Source organism: Arvicanthis niloticus, chromosome 7 (genome assembly GCF_011762505.2).
Source record: "Arvicanthis niloticus isolate mArvNil1 chromosome 7, mArvNil1.pat.X, whole genome shotgun sequence".
Lineage (NCBI taxonomy): Eukaryota > Metazoa > Chordata > Mammalia > Rodentia > Muridae > Arvicanthis > Arvicanthis niloticus.
The window spans coordinates 64,130,114-64,148,786 of NC_047664.1; the positions used below are offsets into that span (position 1 = coordinate 64,130,114).

The following is an 18,673-nucleotide window of genomic DNA, read 5'->3' on the forward strand; positions in this document are numbered from 1 at the left end:
AGCTTATGTCTAAATTCCCAATTCTTCTGTGGGGAGCTTAGATGCAGAGACTGCAGAATCCCCAAAAGCTTTCAATCCAGCTAACACTCTCTGTTAGTACACAGCACTGAAGAACAGGAAATACTGCCTCAAATAATATAAAAGGTGAAGACCAACACTCAAGGTTGTCACATGATTTCCATATATTCACACTCACATTGACATACAGAGAGAGAGAGAGAGAGAGAGAGAGAGAGAGAGAGAGAGAGAGAGAGAGAGAGAGAGGAGGGGAAGGGGAGGGGGAGGGGGAGAGGGAGAGAGAGAGGGAGGGAGAGATTTTCAATTTATAGATAATTTTATACAATGGTAGCAATGTCAATTAGAAACAAGTTAATAATAAAGGGGGAACCACTGGAATTGTACCACTTTAATCTTCCTATAAAACTCATTTATAATTCTTAATTAAAACTTGATTATAAAGAACTTGCAAATAAAAATATTATGAAGACTCAAAGTCTCTGTCACTTGTATTTGGAGTCACAAGAAGCCTCCAAGGCTGTAGTCATTAAGACCTAATGAACTGAGACTTTACATATTAGGGAGCAAATTCTCCAAAGTCTATCTGGTTTTAGACTTTGAATCTTTTTCATGGGACAGTGTGAAGAATTTGTCCACAGTCTGTAGCCAACTGGGAGCTGATGGAATATAGGGTGTAAAAATGATATTATGTCACTGTGGATATTAAGAAAAATGGGTGTTCTTACCTCCTGCTGACTTTCTTCTTTGCAGCCACACTAAGGCTGCCAATATCTTTCTTTTTTATTAATTATTTTATTTGTTTACATTTCAAATGTTGTTCCCCTTCCCTGTCTCCCCCACATGAAGCCCCCACCTCATCCCTTTCCCCTTTACCCCTAAGAGGATGTTCCCTTACCCACTCCAGCCTCAGCCCTCTACCAATCCCCTTCTTTGGGACATGAAGCCTCCATAGGACCAAGGACCTCCCCTCCCACTGATGCCAGAAAAGGCAGTCTGCTGCTACATATGCATCCCGGGAGCCATGGAGAGGCCCATGTATACTTTTTGGTTGGTATTTAGTCCCTGGTAGTTCTGATGGGTCTGGTTAGTTGATACTGTTGTTTTTTCTATGGGGTTGCAATTCCCTTAAGCTCTTTCAGTCTTTCCTGTAACTCTTTCATAGGAGTCCCCGGGCTCAGTCCACTAGTTGGCTGTGAGCATCTGCATCTGTCTTAGGTGCTGGCAGAGCCTCTCAGAGGACAGCCATGCCAGGCGCCTATCTGCAAGCGCATCTTGAAATCCAAAATAGTTTTGGAGTTTGGTGTCTGCAAATGGGATGGATCCCAAGATGGGGCAGTCTCTGGATGGCCTTTCCTTCAGTCTCTGCTCCATTTTTGTCTCTGACTTTCCTTTAGACAGAAATACTTTTGGATTAAAAATTTTGAGACAGGTGGATGGCCCTATATCTCAACTGGGGGCCATGTCTGTCTATTGGACATGGTCCTTCAGGTTCTATCTCCCCACTGTTGGGCATTTTGGCTAATGATATCCCCATTGAGCCCTGAGTGCTTCTTGTATTCTTTACATCTGGGACTTTCTAGTAGTTCCCTGGTCCCTGTCCCCCACACTGCTACATATTACTATTCATTCTTCTGCCACTCTGGACTTTTCTCCTGTCTCTCTAGATACCTGATCCTGCCCCTCCTGTTTTTTTTTATTTTCCTTCCCACTAGCCTCTCCAGCCCAGGTCCTGCCCTTCTTCTTCCTCCAGTGTTTATTGTTTCCCCCTTCCAAGTGAGATTGAAGAAGCATCCACACTTTGGCCATCTTTCTTGTTAAGCTTCATATGGTCCCAGTATGGACAGGTAATGGGGTGGGGGTTGGGGGGTCTCACCTGTGAGCCTGGTTATGGACTGACCTAATGGGAGTTAGGCTGTCTTTGAGTGTGGGCAGAGAGGGCTATAGCCCCCTGTCTGCCCTGAGGAGAGTTGCATATTTCTTCCAGGAGATACTTTTCCCTAAGTTTTCATTTTCTTAATGATATTTAATATGTTGAAGATAAGTGGAAATGATTAATTTATTGAAATTATATTGAATAATACTTCCTACTGGGGAGAGGCAAAATAATGGACAAAGTAATAGGAACAAGGACTGCATAGCTGGAGAAGAGATGGTAAAAGAGAAATTTTGAAATAATAATAACAGGGCCCTTTCCCTAACCTAAATAGTTAAAAGTGCCTGCCAGCAGGTTTGGGCCCATCTAATTAGTTACAGAGGAGGGGGAGTTACAAGACAAAGGCCTGTTAAGAACATCCCAGAAACTGACTGGCGAAGGGAGGAACTACACCCTGCCCCCATGGTATGGCCTGCTAGTGTTCAAAAAAGTAAAACAACCAATCTTGTGCGTCCGCGCGAAAGTTCACTTTTTCCCCACCCCACCCATATATAAGCACTAGACCCCTGAGCCACAAGATCAGTCCCTCTATCCCCTATGTGAGATATGGGGATATGGGCTGGCCCAGAGCTCTGATTTAATAAACTACCTCATGTACTTTACAGCAAGACGGTCTCTCGTGTGTCCTTTGAGTGCGTGCTATCCTGTGACTCTAGTGGACCTCCCTTCTGGGGAGTCCCGGACCTTTCAATGGCAATTCATGCCCAGGCCTTCTGTTCTCTTTTCTTCTGTTCCTATTTGTTCTCAACATTCATTTGATAATGTAAGCCCAGCTTCCCCTCTTTTACGAGATGCTGATGCAGAGTTATTTGAATCTGTGTCTGCCTAAACTGAATTCCTAAGTCTCTCAGTTCCCTCGACTACTTTGTCAGCTCTAGGTTCTGGGAAAGACTCTGTTTAAGAGATAAGATTGAGAACAATAGATGGAGACATCTGCCATTGACCTCTGACCTCTGGATGCACACATACATCATGTGCCCCTGTAACCAAGTACACAATATATTTACTTAGCATGTTCACATGACTTCCTGCCCCTCCCAAACAATAGTAATTGCAACTTCATCACAGATGAGAAAATTTAGAATAAGAGCTTTCAGGCACATGCACTGTGAAGGAAGTGGCATAGCAGTATCTCAAGATGACTTAAACATTGATTATGAAGTCACAGAGAAAGGCAAAGGAAATTTTCTTCTTGTCCTCTGATGGCTCACTAAAAGTAACTGAAATACATTAAGCAGGAGATAAAGGTATATCTATCTTTTCATATCCTGCTCTGTGTATTGGGGCATCTCAGGAGGATGATTACTCAATCACTCACTGAGATTCAGGAACTGGTAACCCTACTTCTAAGGAGGAAGAGAATCAGTCAAATAAGGAATGCAGTAGAGATAGTAAGTAATTATTTATGGAAGAATTTATCAGGATCCTAAGCAGACAGTAAGTAGCCTGACAAGGTTTCTTTCAGCACTGGAGTTCTCATCCCCTTAACCTGACAACTTCTGGTTAAGGGGATGGGAAGGGAGGAGCTTAATTAAATTCAAAAGGTGGCTTATGATGCAGATGGTTCTCCCTGGCTTATCTTCTCCCAAGCATAAATGAAAGCTCAGTCTGTGAATGGGGAACACCTGCATGCTCTTTTCAGTCCTTGCCTTGACTCTTCAACTCTTAACAGATTGTTTAATGAGATTTCTAACAGGGGTGTTTTTAAGACAATCACATTTCTTTGTCCTAAAGTTTCTTCAGCCAGATTAGGATGCTACAGAACCAGCCATTCCCTAGGCTCAGAGGATAAACAAGGAAATTCAGAGAAACTTTGAGTTCCAAAGCAACTTCTAACGCTTTCCAGCTTCCTTTCATCAAAGAACTCAGTATGTCAAAGTGTCACAGTTGGGACATTGTTTTATGAGGCCAAAGCAGAAAAATAGAGTAAAAGAAAGAAAATAAAAAGCCACCGATAAGTATTTATAAAGATAACAGATATAACAAAATCATTACGAATTTCCTTAAATTAGAATGCCCTATACAGGTGAATTTTAAGGCAGATATTATCATTTAAAAAAATTAAGGAGAAGCTGGGGAGATTCCAGCATGAGGACATGAGTTCAAATTTTCAGGAGCTACATAAAAGTTGAGTGTGACACCACACTCTCATAACCTCCAGAGCTGGGGAAGCTGAGGCAGATAACAGGATCTAATTGGCTAAACAACCTAGCTGAATTTAGAAGCATCACAGTCAGGAAGACAGATTGTCTCAATAAAATAAAAATGTAATTCTATAGAGAATAGACATGTAACTTTGACTTTTAGCATACATAAACACACACACATGCATTTATATGTATATGGGTATTCGTACATATGTGTGCACTCAGATGCAACATACAAATACATAAATTCTAAATTATCCCATTGGTACAATGTACCATCCCAGCTACTCTTGAGCAGATTGGGAAGACCCTCTCTAAACCACACAGTCTACTCAGCACATTGGAACTAGACTATCAATTACAGATACCTTCGGCCTAGCCCATGATGCAAACTCAGACATCAAAAAGGAGCACCATGGCTAGATAAACTGCATAGCTGCCACACTACTGAGACAATATAGTGTTAAAGCTTGTATTTACCTATCCAAGAATGTAAAACCTAGCCAAGGAAGAACACCTCTTTTTGTGGAAAATAACCTCAACACATCAAAGTGGGAAAAGGTGAATTTTGAATCACACTTATAGATAACAAATTAGGGGAAAGTGAAATATGAAAACAAGAAAAAGAAGTGGAATCTTTGTAAAAAGACAATGATACTCCAGTAACAGGCATGAAAGGAAAAATAACGTTAAACATCTAAAACATAATGTAAAGGTTGATATGAAGAAAGTTCAGGAAGATACAAAAAAGTGAAAGCCATTTGGTAAAAATCAAGGGAATCCATTACTTGAATTAGAAAATGCCTGAGATAGCATAAAGAAAAAAATGTTACTGATTTTGATGAATGTAAATAGGTAAGAGCTATAGCAGCAAGATGCACAACATGCAAGCAGTTCTGAACTTGTAGACAGATCTTTTGGATTAGCCAAGCCAGAGGAGAAAAAAAAAATGAAAAAGAGTAGAGAAAGCTTTGGGGACTTAAATGACACCATTAAGCTAACAAATGCTCACATTATAAGAGTCCAGAGGGAGAGGAGATGGATAAAGGCACAGAACTATATACAACAAAAAGGCAGCTGAGAACTTTCCAAGTCCTGGAAGGAAGATAGATTCCCAGATTCAGGAAGCACAGAGTCCCAAAGAGGCCCTCACAACAGAACATTATGTTCAAACTGTCAAAATTTAAAGAAAAAGAGACAATCCTAAAAAGATTATGAGAAAATGTCAATCTCATATAAGAGATCTAGATCAACAATAAATTTCTCAACAGAAACCATGTAGGAAAGAAAACTATAATATATGGATAATATAATGACAGGGCACAAAGGGAAGCAAAAACTAAACTAAATGTCTAACCAAGAGTACTGTTCACAATAAAGATATCTTTCAAAACCGTAGCCCCAAAACAACAAACTAGCCTTACAAAACTGCTTAGGCAAATCCCAAACTATATGTAAGAGCTCAATCACTACTATCAGAAAACTGCTTACGCAAATCCCAAACTATATGTAAGAGCTCAATCACTACTATCGGAAAACATGCAAAATCGTGCATCTCACTGGAAAGACAGATACACAAGGAGTGGTGCCCAAGCCTTCTTACCACAGTAAATTGCCAGGTCACAATGATGGATGAGTGAAAATGGGTACAAAGGATGAATGAAGCAGTAAGAAACAATGACCAATGTGAGAACAGATTATTATCTGTTCAATAATTTTGAATGTAAATTAATTAAATTCACTACATAGATATATTGATTGATTTAGTGGCAAAAGAAACTAGACTTAACTAAAATGCTGCCAAATGACTGCTTTTTAATGTATTTGTCTTTCCAGGAGGGTAAGAGGCTGTGTAAAAGAAAGAAAACCAGTGGAACCTGAAGCTTTGTGTGCTAGACCCTCAACCTAGAATTGACCTTAATACATGCATGTAATCAAAATGTTATAAAAGCATAAAGGAAGAGGGAGTATGGAATAGGGGGTTTTAGGGAGGAAAAATGGGGAAAGGGGATGACATCTGTATTGTAAATAAATAAAATATCCAATAAAAAAAAGGAAAGCACCTAGTGTATTAATATCTCATGCTCTCTGTCTATGTCTCTATCTCTTTGGTCTCTCTGTCTTTGTCTCTGTCTATCTCCCTCTTCCTCTCCGTCTCCAGCTCCCCCTACCCCCTCTCTCTCTCTCTCTGTCTCTTTGTTTCTCTGTCTCTCTCTGTCTGTCTCTGTCTCTGTCTGTCCCTCTCTCTCTCTTTCTCTGTCTCATACACAGATTATACCTAGAAAACCATTTTCATCTTTTGACCAAGTGAATAATTTATTGGACATCACCCAGCCCAGGGGTCACATACTCAACATACTCAAAAATAATTTCCTGAAACATGGCTGTGGATTTTAAGTGACTCTGCAGCATCTTATGTCCTTGAACAATAAATTATATTTGTATTTATCTCTCCCTCTAGTCTGAACCTGTCATTTGTTTTGTACCTCCATAATTAAAAGGAGTTCTGGTACATAATAGACTGTCAAAAGATGGTTAATGAACTTACTTGAACTGAACTAACTAGTAATTCTACTTTGGAAGTCGCAATCTTAAATTGGAGCTATCTGACCCCACCCCTACCTTCATACCCCAAGAGTTAATCGATTTGATACCTGAACACCAAATTCAATGAAAATGTAACAAAGGCCCTTGGCATTTTCATGTTACTATTAAATTCACTCTCTCTTTACAACTAAGTATCTCCACTATTGCTTTTAGAGGGTAAAATAGACTTAAAAGGAAGAATAATTTTCAAGTGATTTCCAAACCAAATTCTGATATTCTCCCTTGTTAAATCTCAACATCTTTAAAGTACAAATTACAATTAGGCATGAAAAAAATATGTGGCTGTTTATTTTTCTAAGATAGACTGCTTTAATTGTGAAAGTTTGTGGGTATTTATATTATGCTTACTAATTTGCCTTTGGCTTCAACTATTGGAGAATGTCCTCCCTTATTTGAACTGTGTGGACATTTCTCTCCTGTATTGTTCATCTGCTACCAGAAAGAAAATCCTGTGCCAGATATAACTTCTGAATAAAGGTTTAAAGCTGTGATAACTTCAGGCTTATGTAATGTTAATGTGTTTCTATTTTATTTTCCAATATTCTTTGAATTAAATATTAATTTTAGCAAAGAGTTACCAATGTCGCATAAAATATAGCTTTTTACAAATAAAAGCATCAACAATAACTGAAAAAAAAAAGCTGACTATTGTGCCAAAAACAGATTTTAATAACAGTGTCATGGTCACAAAAGCCTACTGTTTAAAAATTAATTTTTAGTTTGAAAATGTTACGGGCAGCACCAGGAGTGCACAAAACATATTCTCTCATTATCAGAGCTGATGCTCAGAACATAAATACCAAATACTCCAAAAAAGGACAAAGAACTCTTTGAAACCCAGAAGAAATGTGAAAATGTGTGCAGCTGTCTCCAACTAAAATTTTTCTATGTAAAAATGCTCATGAAAACAAAAAATGGACAGAAACATTGTTATGTGGATCAGCATGATGTATCACAAAATCCTTGCACGGCCGTGCATTTAATAACTATTTTTTAAGAAAGAAGAAAAGTGATAACACTTTAAGTTAGCAAAATGACCGTAGAATATTTCCTTTCAGAACATTTATTTCCTTATTAAGCATTCTTCAATTGACTAATGTTAACCTGAGCCCAGACTAGGTAGTACATAGAAAGCATGGTTACTAGCCTTTATGAGTCCTTATGTAGCTGGGTTCCAGTCAAGAGCACAAACAAAGCTCAATTACAAAGACAGCGCATGCTGTGGAGCTAGTAGATGGTTATCTGTGGCGATGATGGTGGTTTAACTCAAGACTTTGACAAACGGTCCATATGTAGAATATGATCCATCCAGCATCCCCAGGAAATAGATCAACTGGTACCTAGACAGATCTGAGATACTCATCCTTCACTGAGGATTTCAAAAGACTTTGATATGGGATGAAGACTTTCTTATTCATATGGCTTATCTTTATCCTTGCTCCAGACTGGGTACTTTAGTAATCTACACATATAAAAATTAACTTACTGAACATTATACTGATGTGAGCAATTTTTATCTATGTAAGTCCAAATTTATATCTGATCGAATAAAACTGATTATGGTTCTGTAGCTATCCAGGAGGTTTTACAGTTTGCATCAATTTATAAATTTATTGTAGCATTCCTTATCTGAATATAAATGTGTAGCTGTTCAAGTTATCTTACAAACCAGTTCTCATATCTCACTGATTCCTTTATTCATTAATGAGTCAAATAAATCTTTGACATCTGTTCATTTTATATTTGTGTGAGTCATGAACTTACTTCCCCCTCCCTTTCTTATTTTAAATTGCTCTTTCACAGCAGAATAAAGAAGCCTTAAATCAGACCAAGTGTCTGTATTCTGGTTTACTTATATTTCAAGAGAGTGACTCAGAATCCATACAAGGTTCACAGACTTCTATCAATGCTACTTATTGGCATTTACTCCTTTTGAAACTAAGAATGGTGATCTTTCTGAAAGCATGGATTCCAGGAAAAGTATGCCTTGGTTAATAGAAAGATGTTGGGGTGAAAAAAAATCACATGACATATATTTAGAGAGACAGTTTAAGGTGAAAGATATATTCACTCTGACCAAAGTGGTAAAGGCTCTTTAATGCTCTTCAGGACACAATGTATCTTTCTAGAACCTCACTGCATCACTGAAACACATGGTGGTGGTCATAATTCTTGGAAACATTTAAGGTGTCTTCATTTGTTGTGACAGCAATAACACTTTCACAAATAAAGTCGAAGTCTTACGATTTAAATTAAATCACTTTAAATCTTTTTTAAAAATTACAAGCAATTCTAAAATGGAAGAAAATACGAGCTTTGATGTTCTTTGAGTTAAAGGCAATGTTCTCATTTACCAGCTTGTCAGCAATATGGTACAAAATAGTTATGGATGTGTATAGATAGGGATATATGCAGCAAGACCTTAAAATGGAAGATCTAACTATTTCCCAAGTCATATACAAGTTAGAAAGCACTTGGCCAAGAATGTATTAAATGGTTTTAAAATCTCATGCTGCACAAGAAGTATAAAAAGTAAAAGAGTTAGAAAACACTATTTTAAATATAGTCAGAACAAAGTATGTATAACAGTTTAAGGTGATTCCTTCACTCCTGTGCATCTTACACTGTTTCTGCCTCCTCTTCTGCCATATACTCTGGACCTAGGATGGGTGGGTGGTCGCTGACATAGAGGTTTTGTTCAGGGCTGAGTACTTAACAATCACTTTACTCTCAGCATTTTTGCTAATTATGACTCTCTTGAAAATGAAATTGAATAAAACCTGGAATGGTAGTGATACTAGAATATTAAGATATATTTAAGAGTACATGAGCCAACTATATCAATCAACCAGATGCATGGAGGGACCCATGCCTCCAACTGCTTATGTAGCAGAGGGTGGCCTTATCTGGCATCAATGGGAGGGGAGGCCCTTGGTCCTGTGAAGGCTCAGTGTCCCAGTGTAGGGGAATGTGAGGGTGGGGAGGTGGGTGTGGATGGGGGAGCATCCTAATAGAAGCAGGGGGAGGGAGATGGGATAGGGGGTTTGGGGAGGATAAACCAGAAAGGGGAATAACACTTTAAATGTAAATAAATATAATAACCAAAAAAAAAGGTATTGCGCCTTATACTGCAGCCCATCACACTACAGATACATTCCAAAAATTATGGTTGATGACATTGAAGTTCTCACATTTTCCTGGCAGCATTTGGATGACATATGTGGCCTTAAGACCTTACAACTTTCAATCCTTACTTATTTCTTTAAAAAAAATGTGCCTCCTTAATATGTGTAGACAAATATGAGCCAACAAATGCAACATCACATTGTTTATTACAAAAATAAATGGATAAGTCTAATAATACAATGAAATATGTAGATTTCCATGATACATACTAAGTGTGCCAATATTAGGTGTTTATTTTAAAAAACAAAAAAGGAACATTAACTAGTTCACTATATTTTTTAAAAAATTTTATTGGTTATTTTGTTTATCTACATTTCAAATGTTACCCCCCTTCCTGGTTTCCTCTCTGAAAAATATCCCCATTCTAACCCCAGTACCTGCTGCCTCCACTAGAGTGCTCACCCATCCACCAGCCCACTCCAACCCCACCACCATAGCATTCCTCTACGCTGGGCATCAAACCTTCCCAAGACCAAAGGCCTCCCCTCCCTTTGATGCCAGAAAAGGCCATCCTCTTCTACATATGCAGCTGGAGCCATGGGTCCCTCCATGTGTACTCTTTAGTTGGTGGTTTAGTCACTGGGAGCTCTGCGGGGTCTGGTTGGTTGATATTATTGTTCTTCCTATGGAGTTGCAAATCCCTTCAGCTCCTTCAGTCCTTCCCCTAACTCCTATTGGAGTCCTATGGTTTGCTGCAAGCATTCACATCTGTTTTGGTAAGGCTCTGGAGGAGCCTCTCAGGAGACAGCTATGTCAGGCTCTTGTCAACAAGCACTTCTTGGCATCAGCAGTAGTGTGTAGGTTTGGTGGCTTCATGTAATATGGATCCTCAGGTGGGGCAGTCGCTGGATGGCTTTTCCTTCAGTGTCTGCTCCATTCTTTGTCCCTATATTTTCTTTAGATAGGAGAAATTCTGGTTTAAAATTTTGTGAAGGGTGTATGGCCCCATCCCTCAACTGGGGGCCGAGCCTAACTTCTGGATTGAGCACAGTACTACCTGAAGATCTAGCTATACCACTCCTTCACATACACCCAAAAGATGCCCGAACATATAACAAAGACACATGTTTCACTATTTTCATAGCAGCCTTATTTATAATAGCCAGATGCTTGAAAGACCCCAGATGTCACTCAAAAGAGGAATGAATATTGAAAAATGTGATACATTTACACAATTACTACTCAGACATTAAAAACAATGACTTCATGAAATTCTTTGACAAATCGATGGAACTAAAAATTATCATCCTGAATGAGGTAACACAGTCACAAAAGAACACACATATTATGCACTAACTATAAGTAGATATTAGGAAAAAAGCTCAGAATAATCATGATACAATTTAAAGACCATAAGAAGGTGAAGAAGCAGGAAAATCAAAGTGTGGATGCCTCGGTCCTACTTAGAAGGGGGAACTAATTCACTTTTAATTATCTTACTGGCTCATGTAAATGGAAAATTGATAGTTCAACAAGGTTAGGCATTGATTGATTCAAAGAGCCTGAGATATTATCAAAGATATTGCTAGCTTTATATTATTTACTAACTTCTTTATTTAATTTAAGGATTTTTTTTCTGTAAACAATTTGGCTTATATCAACCATATAACTACTAATTCTAAGGATGATGAGGACTTTTATACAAAAGTTTAAACAAGCCTCAGAGAATTTCTTATTCATCTTTGTTAGATTGTAATTCCTCCCCCCATCCTCCATACTCTTACTTCTAGAAGTACTCTGATAAGACAAAATTTGGTCATGTGCCTCACTTATAGAATTGGCTACAACTTGCTTAGAATTGATTTTTCCTAAAAATAGCATCTATTACTAAAAGGGAGAAAAATTAAATGGTCATAGACATCTAAAAACTTTACGCATTACAACTAACTATAGTGGGACATCAAATATAATATCTCCCATGGTGTGTAATCAGGTTACAAAACAAGGAATATATGTAATGAACACATAAGTTGTTGTATTGTGTGTATCTAATTCATTCCTCCCTATTAATGAAGTAGGTAAAAATAGAAGAGTAAGCAGATAACTAATGAAATATTAACTGTATGCTTAACTGCTTAGTAAGCTATAAAGACACACAAAAAGAATTCTTCAAAATATTAACGGTTACAGTATTTGATAAAGGTAATGAATATTCTATTACCTTCTTTATCCTGTGGCAGGAAGTTATGGGCTGGATAAAGCAGCATTAAGGCCAATAACACTTGAAAGAAGCTGATAACAGAAGACTAGAACCATTTCCCCAATTAGGGTGCAAGTACTAATGAGCAGGTAGGAGAGAAGCCTGCAGGACAGTGTCATGGGAGAGGAAGTACTATGGAAATGAACTGCAATGGGTTATGAGTGTTTCACATGAAAGGTTGGGGTATGTACCTTTCCTGCCTCACTAGTCCAATCATGAGTTTCTTTCCTTTCTTAATAAACTGTTTCTCTTTCTAACCATGTACCCCTAGTGCATTCATTCATCTGTCTTGGGACACAAGAACCTAGCAATTTCAGAGGACACCCTCCAAACTCAGATCCACACCAATAAACTTATGTTTTTCCTCTGTACATAAGATGTTAAATGAAAGTATGTTAAAAAAAAAAACCATTTCTTGAAAACAGAGAACTTCTTGAAAACAAGTAAAACAAAGCAATAAATCAATAGAACTTGTTTTGCTTCTTGTGAAGACTACAGACATTGTTTGGTGTGGATAGGAATTTGTTCCACTGAAGAAGCAGGATTTGTTGTTTCAGGATTCCATCATGTTTGCAGTAACAACCTCACTTATTTCTTTCACTTCCATTACTCTGACTGTCCCTGTCTTAAAAATTCATAGGAATTCCAGGCTGCAATGGGCCCTACAGGCTAATTCCATACCATACTTTTCCAAGTGAGTCAGCACTAGCCTGGAGAGCTGCAGAGCTTCTTCACAAGTCCACAGAAACTTAATGCCAGAGTGACATTTAGGACACCGCTACCTACCTGCATGCATATGACCCATCTAGCTAATCTGTTGCTTATTTATTATAGAAACCCATTCCCCGTGTGTCAATCACGGGAATAACATTGTCCTAAGATACTTTGTAATATACAAGGGCAAAATTAAGTCTAACACCAAAATTGATCAAAGGTGTACATATCAATGTTATTTGTGATTTCAAAAATATAAATGAAATATATTGTCCTTGGAGAAAATCATTCTGAGAAGAATGAAAGGGTGGGGATGGTGGGTGAAAGCACATGGGGGAAGTTAGCCGGGAGTTTCTTTGGACAACTAACAAGTTGAACATAGAGGAGAGTGTCCAGGAAGCAACTCTCCAAAATGAAAAGGGACAAACTATATTTCTCTCTCTCTCTCTCTCTCTCTCTCTCTCTCTCTCTCTCTCTCTCTCTCTCTCTCTCTCCACACACACACACACACACACACACACAGAGACACACTCGTATATGTGTATTTGAATTGACACTGTTTTCTCATGAATCAAAGTTCAACTAGAATTCTTCTAAAATCGGATTTTCTGGGACAGTAAGCACACTGAGTTTCATACTGCAAGATTTTTTTCCTGTCCTTTTAATTAGAAGTTCTAGTTCAACCCATTTAATCCATTTCGGAAGAACTTTGGAAAGGCTAATGCGGCCTACTGATGTCTATGTGTCTTCCATGAGCCCCAGGTAAAGGTTAGTAGTATGTTTATTGTGAAACAAACCAAAAAATTAACATTTTTGAAAAAAGAATATACTTTGGAGCGTCTAATTATAGAGAAATGGAATATTACATAGACTCATTCTTTGAAAATTAAGGAATGACCATACATGATCTTGAGTTGACATATGTATTTACTGAAATAAATATCCTTCATAAAACCCAAAGCATAGTATTGTTATGTACATTAAAAATGCCTCTAAATGGTCTGACAAATATGAAGAGAAACATCCTAATATGTTCAGATTAACAAAGGCCGGGATTGACAATGAAGTTGAAAATTCCTGAAATTATGAGATGAATTATATATCAAGTCTGAAACACACCTCTTTTTTCATTCATTCATTCATTCATTCATTCTGCATCCTGATTGCAGCCCCTTTCTTCCAGTCTCCCCCTCACATAGCTCCTCTCCCCATATCCTATTTCTTTCTGCTGTGATAAGGGGGAAGGCCCCTTCTAGGTATCAACCCACCTGGCACATCAAGTCACTGCAGGACTAGGCACATCCTCTCCTACTAAGGTCTGACAAGGCACTTCAGGTAGGGGAACAGGGAGGCAACAGAGTCAGGAACAACTTCCTCTCCAGTTGTTGGAAGACTCACATAAAACCCAAGCAAAACATACATGCAGGGGTCTAGGTTTGACCCATGTATGCTCTTTAGTCTCCTTTGGGAGCCATCAGGGGTTGTGGTTACACGACACTGTTGGTCTTCTTAGAAATACACACATTATAATACAAGACAGCATATTTTCTTTGAAACCCTTTTCTTCAAAATGTATTGATTATATGTAAGTAATTACTTGTTTCTAAGTAATAACTTCTCATTAAATAATGTACTAGCCAAAATTTTGGGACTGCTGTTTCAGGAATAGATATTCACGGCCTGCAGAGTGTTTTCACACTCCCCCTTCCGCCTTCAGTCCTACGGTTTTCACATTTTCTTGGCTTGTATTCCCATTTGACTTTTCAGTATTTACAGCATCTCTCCCACTGTTTTTGAAAATGGAACATTTTAAAATGTGCAGTGTTTAGCTACACTTAGCCATTCCATTGTTTTCTGCTTATGTGATTCTCTTGTAGTTAATGATACATTTCCTTTGTTCTTACTGTGGATGAAGTAAGGAAAGAAAACAAGCCAGGCCCATTAGTCAATGACTCCTGGCATGTTTATCAGGCTCATCTGCATCTTAATCAATGCTAACTAATGCCTAATTGCTCTTTAGTCTTAATTGATCGTTGAATTCCAAACATTAAAACTGTAGAACACCATCAAGAATAAGAAAAAGGAGAAAGTCGATAGTAAGGAAAAAGGAAGGAAGGCAGGGAGGGAAGACAAGGAAGGTAGGAAAGGAGGGGGAGGGAGAATAAAAGCAAGCGAGGAGGAAGTAAGAAAAAATAGGGAAGTAAAGAACTGAAAAAGGAGGAATTCGATTTGGACGGAATGAACTTCAATAACTCCTGTCCTGATTATGCTTTTTAGAAATCAGAATTATGTAAACTAGTTCTTCCCAGCCAACATTCGTGAGATTCTTGACAGTATTCCTATGGAAAGGTATCCTTTGTGATCAATGCTGTAATCACGTTTATCATACAATTACTGAACAAAATTGCATTAGTTGTACAAGAAAATACAACTCAGTTTCCAAAATATTGCCTTCCAAATGTATTCTAATGCTCAGGTCATTGCATTTACTCGTGAATACAGCACAACATCTGATTTTTGAGAAAGCTTCCGAATCAGTTTGTGTGCCAGCATCCTTGTCTATAAACACAATGCTTACTAACATCTACCCGTTAGTCACAAAAAATACTATGGCTTGTATAAAATAAATTTTTATTAACCAAGTGAAATATCAAAAATGAATTCATAATGAGTAAATCTACTATTTGCATATATCTATCCATGTGGTTAATTTTAAAACATTAAAAAAGACATCTTTTTCAGATTCATCATAAGCAAATTCTGAGAGCTTGAGAGCTTGTGTGTTTCTTGTTTTCTTGTTTACTTATTTGTTTCAAAAAAAGGAAGAAGATATAAGAAATTGCTTCAGGTCAGCTGGAGAACTGAGATTTAAAAAGAAGGAATCCAAAACAGAATATATAAATGAGACTGTTGCAATTCTGTCCTAGAGACTTCTAAAAGATACTAGAACATATTGTAGAGTATTTACCTCAAGAAATACTACACTAAAGTACTTTTTTTTTCTTGTTTTAATCATCATAGGAATCATAATAACTGATTCCTATGTACTTTGTATATTTTTTAATCTAAAATATTCATTCATAGTTCTTTGGTTTTTGTTTGCTTGCTTGTTTATTAGTTCTTTGTGATGTTCCCATCATGCACTGCAACCCTACTCATCAACCCCTCAGACCTGCCCTCCACTCTGCAACCTCCACCCAGCAAAGAAATAAAGAATCTCTTTGTGGAAGCTGTGTGTCCACATTTCATTGCTTGCAGACATTCAATGTCTCATTGGTCTGGTATGTGCCCTCTGGCTTCTGCTGCTCTACCGATACTGGAGCCTCACTGGGACTCCTCTTGGCTATCCTACCATTGTCCTGTATCATGGAGATCCTGCAGCTTGGAATTTGTAGCAACAGCCCCTTCATGCACCCCAGCAATTAATCGATGGGGTAGATGTTGGGGCAGACCAATATAAAGCCCTGAATCTGGGCTTCAGAGGTATCTGAGCAGATCAACCTGCCAGCTCTCCTGCTCCCAGGCCCTCGGGGTCAGCTCACCAGCAACACCCCTGAAACTAAGGCTACCTCTACCCTGTTGTCCAGGAGAGATGCAGGGCCCACTCTCCTGAGTGTTGGCAGCTGGTGAGGGACATGACCAATTCTTCTACTTTCATGATCCTGGGGCCAGCTCTCCACCCTGCTGTAGATGGTGAGGAACAAGGAGAGGAGGCAGTCATCTCTCTGTCCTCCATACCAGTACCCAGCAGATAAGAAGCAGGGCTGTCTCTCTGTTATTGTAACACCCACATCCAGGCCCAGGTGAGGTGCAGGGCCTGCTCTCCTGAGTGCTGCAGAAGGTGAAGGGCAAAGACGGCTCTCCTGATGACCCTGCAGCTATCTTTCCTGCCTGCCTTAGGTGGCAAGGTACAAGGTGGGGCATCTCTCCCTTGCCCATTTCACATCAGGGTAGACAAGTGGCTGGTGGGGTATGCTCTTCTACGTTCATATCCTCTGGCAAGCTTTCCTTCTTTCCTGTGACCAAAGTTAGCTGTGCTGTGCTGCCCAGCTGAGGTACAAGGTCTGCTTTCTCTAGTGTGCATCTATTGAGGGGCAGGGACAGCTCTCCTGCTTTTATGACCCCAGGACCAGGTCTTTTACCAGTAGTAGGTTGTGAAAAGTGAAAGGAGAGGAGGGTACCTCTTCCTTGTCCATGTTGCCATATGCAATGTGAATGGGAGGGCCAGAGGATAAAGCTCTTATCCTCAGGGCCAGCTCACTGGCTCTCCAGAGTACTACTACAGCTGGTCAGGCAGGGTTAGTGTTTCTGCTCTCATGTCCCCATGGCCAGCTCTCCCACAATGATCAGGTAAGGAGTGGGGCCAATTCTGCACAGGCCTCAGACATCAACATGTCCCTGGTAGATGGCGCAGACCAGGGACATCCTCTTGGCCTTTGATTGTAACAGACCACTGCTGCTGCTAGGCCAAGGACCCAGAAGTAGCAATCCCCAGGGCAGCGCAGGACAGCACAGGACTCTACCATGGCCCCAGGTGGTATTACTGTCTGGCTATTCACATCAGGCTGTCCCTTGAGTCTCCAGTTCTCTTTGCTTTTCCTATCCTTCTATTTCTCCTCCTCTTTCATTTCTCCACCACTTACCTGCTCCTCTTAGTGGCCCCCAAGTGTCTCTAAGTGTCTGAGGTTATCACAGGAGTGGTCTCAGGAGTGCTATGCCCTGTTCATGTATTATAACACTGGAAAGGGATCATCTTGGGCACAGTGACCTCCTCCCTAGTCCTATATGGTATCAGACTGGTGGTCATCTCAGACTAACTTCCTGTTGAGGTTCCATGGTGCTGGTTGCCTCAGGCTTATGCTCTGCTCAAGTAACCCTTTGTACATGTTGTCTGTTTCTTTCCAGTCTGGCCCAGGGCAAGCAGTCCCAGGCAGTTTGCTTCTAGTCTCTGGCTTGCTCCTGATACTGAAAGCCTGTCCATTCATGCCTGCCTGATCCCTGATTGGTGGTTGTCTGACTCTGGCTTTTGTCAGGGAATGTTAGGCTTCTAATCATTCAGATGTTCATAGGTCAGACCATTGAATGTAGACATCTTTTCTCTCCTCTCTGCCACTTACTGATGTATTTGTGATACAGCAGCCATACCTGCAACGCTTCTAGGGGCAGTGGAAATATTTTTCTAATGACTCCCATCTGTCTTTGACCTGGTAGACCATAACTCTTTGTATTTTCATGCTGCTGTACAGTTGTAACATTCAGACATCCCTGGTGAAAAGGGAGAACTGTAGAAAGCTTTGCTGTAGGAGGATATTTATAGAAAAGGTAAAAACCCAAAGGACTATAGGTGATTTGGGAAGTGGCTAGTTATCCATTGCTTTAGTGTCTTGGGTGTCTATACATCTAGTATCTTCTGAGGTACCCAAATATCACAAAGGAAAACTATGAAAATGGCTATTTGTTAGCAAACTGAATTTATAAATACTGAAATACATTGACATAAAGTATAAAAGCAAAATACCTAATTTTACAAGTATAGAATCATTGACCAAGGAGAACTATGCAGTATTTTTTTTTTTTTTTGCTTATCTTCCTCTTCTTCTTATATTTATCTCACTCCTTTGAATTGTCTCAACTTATGCATTACTCACTTCAGAGCCTGCTTAGCCATGGGAGCAAACTGTGATGGTCACTTCTAGTAGAAACTGATGACAGCACTCTGGAAGGTAAACTTCATAGAAATTGAAAGACAAGGGTTTAATTTTAAGAGATTCACATACAATAAACGTATCTTCTCATACTAGCCGTGATACTCCAGTAGAAATAAACTTAGACAAAAACCTTTTTTTTTGTCATTATGATCAGACCAAA

At 39.1% G+C, this 18,673-nt stretch overlaps 1 non-coding gene across 1 annotated transcript; it reads right to left on the reverse strand.

Annotated features, from left to right (window-relative positions):
* Positions 1-17,840: 17,840 nt before the first annotated feature.
* Positions 17,841-17,972, reverse strand: LOC117713221 (small nucleolar RNA SNORA17). The gene has a single exon (XR_004607399.1). It is a non-coding gene; the product is annotated as a small nucleolar RNA SNORA17 (small nucleolar RNA).
* Between the last annotated feature and the right edge of the window lie 701 nt (positions 17,973-18,673).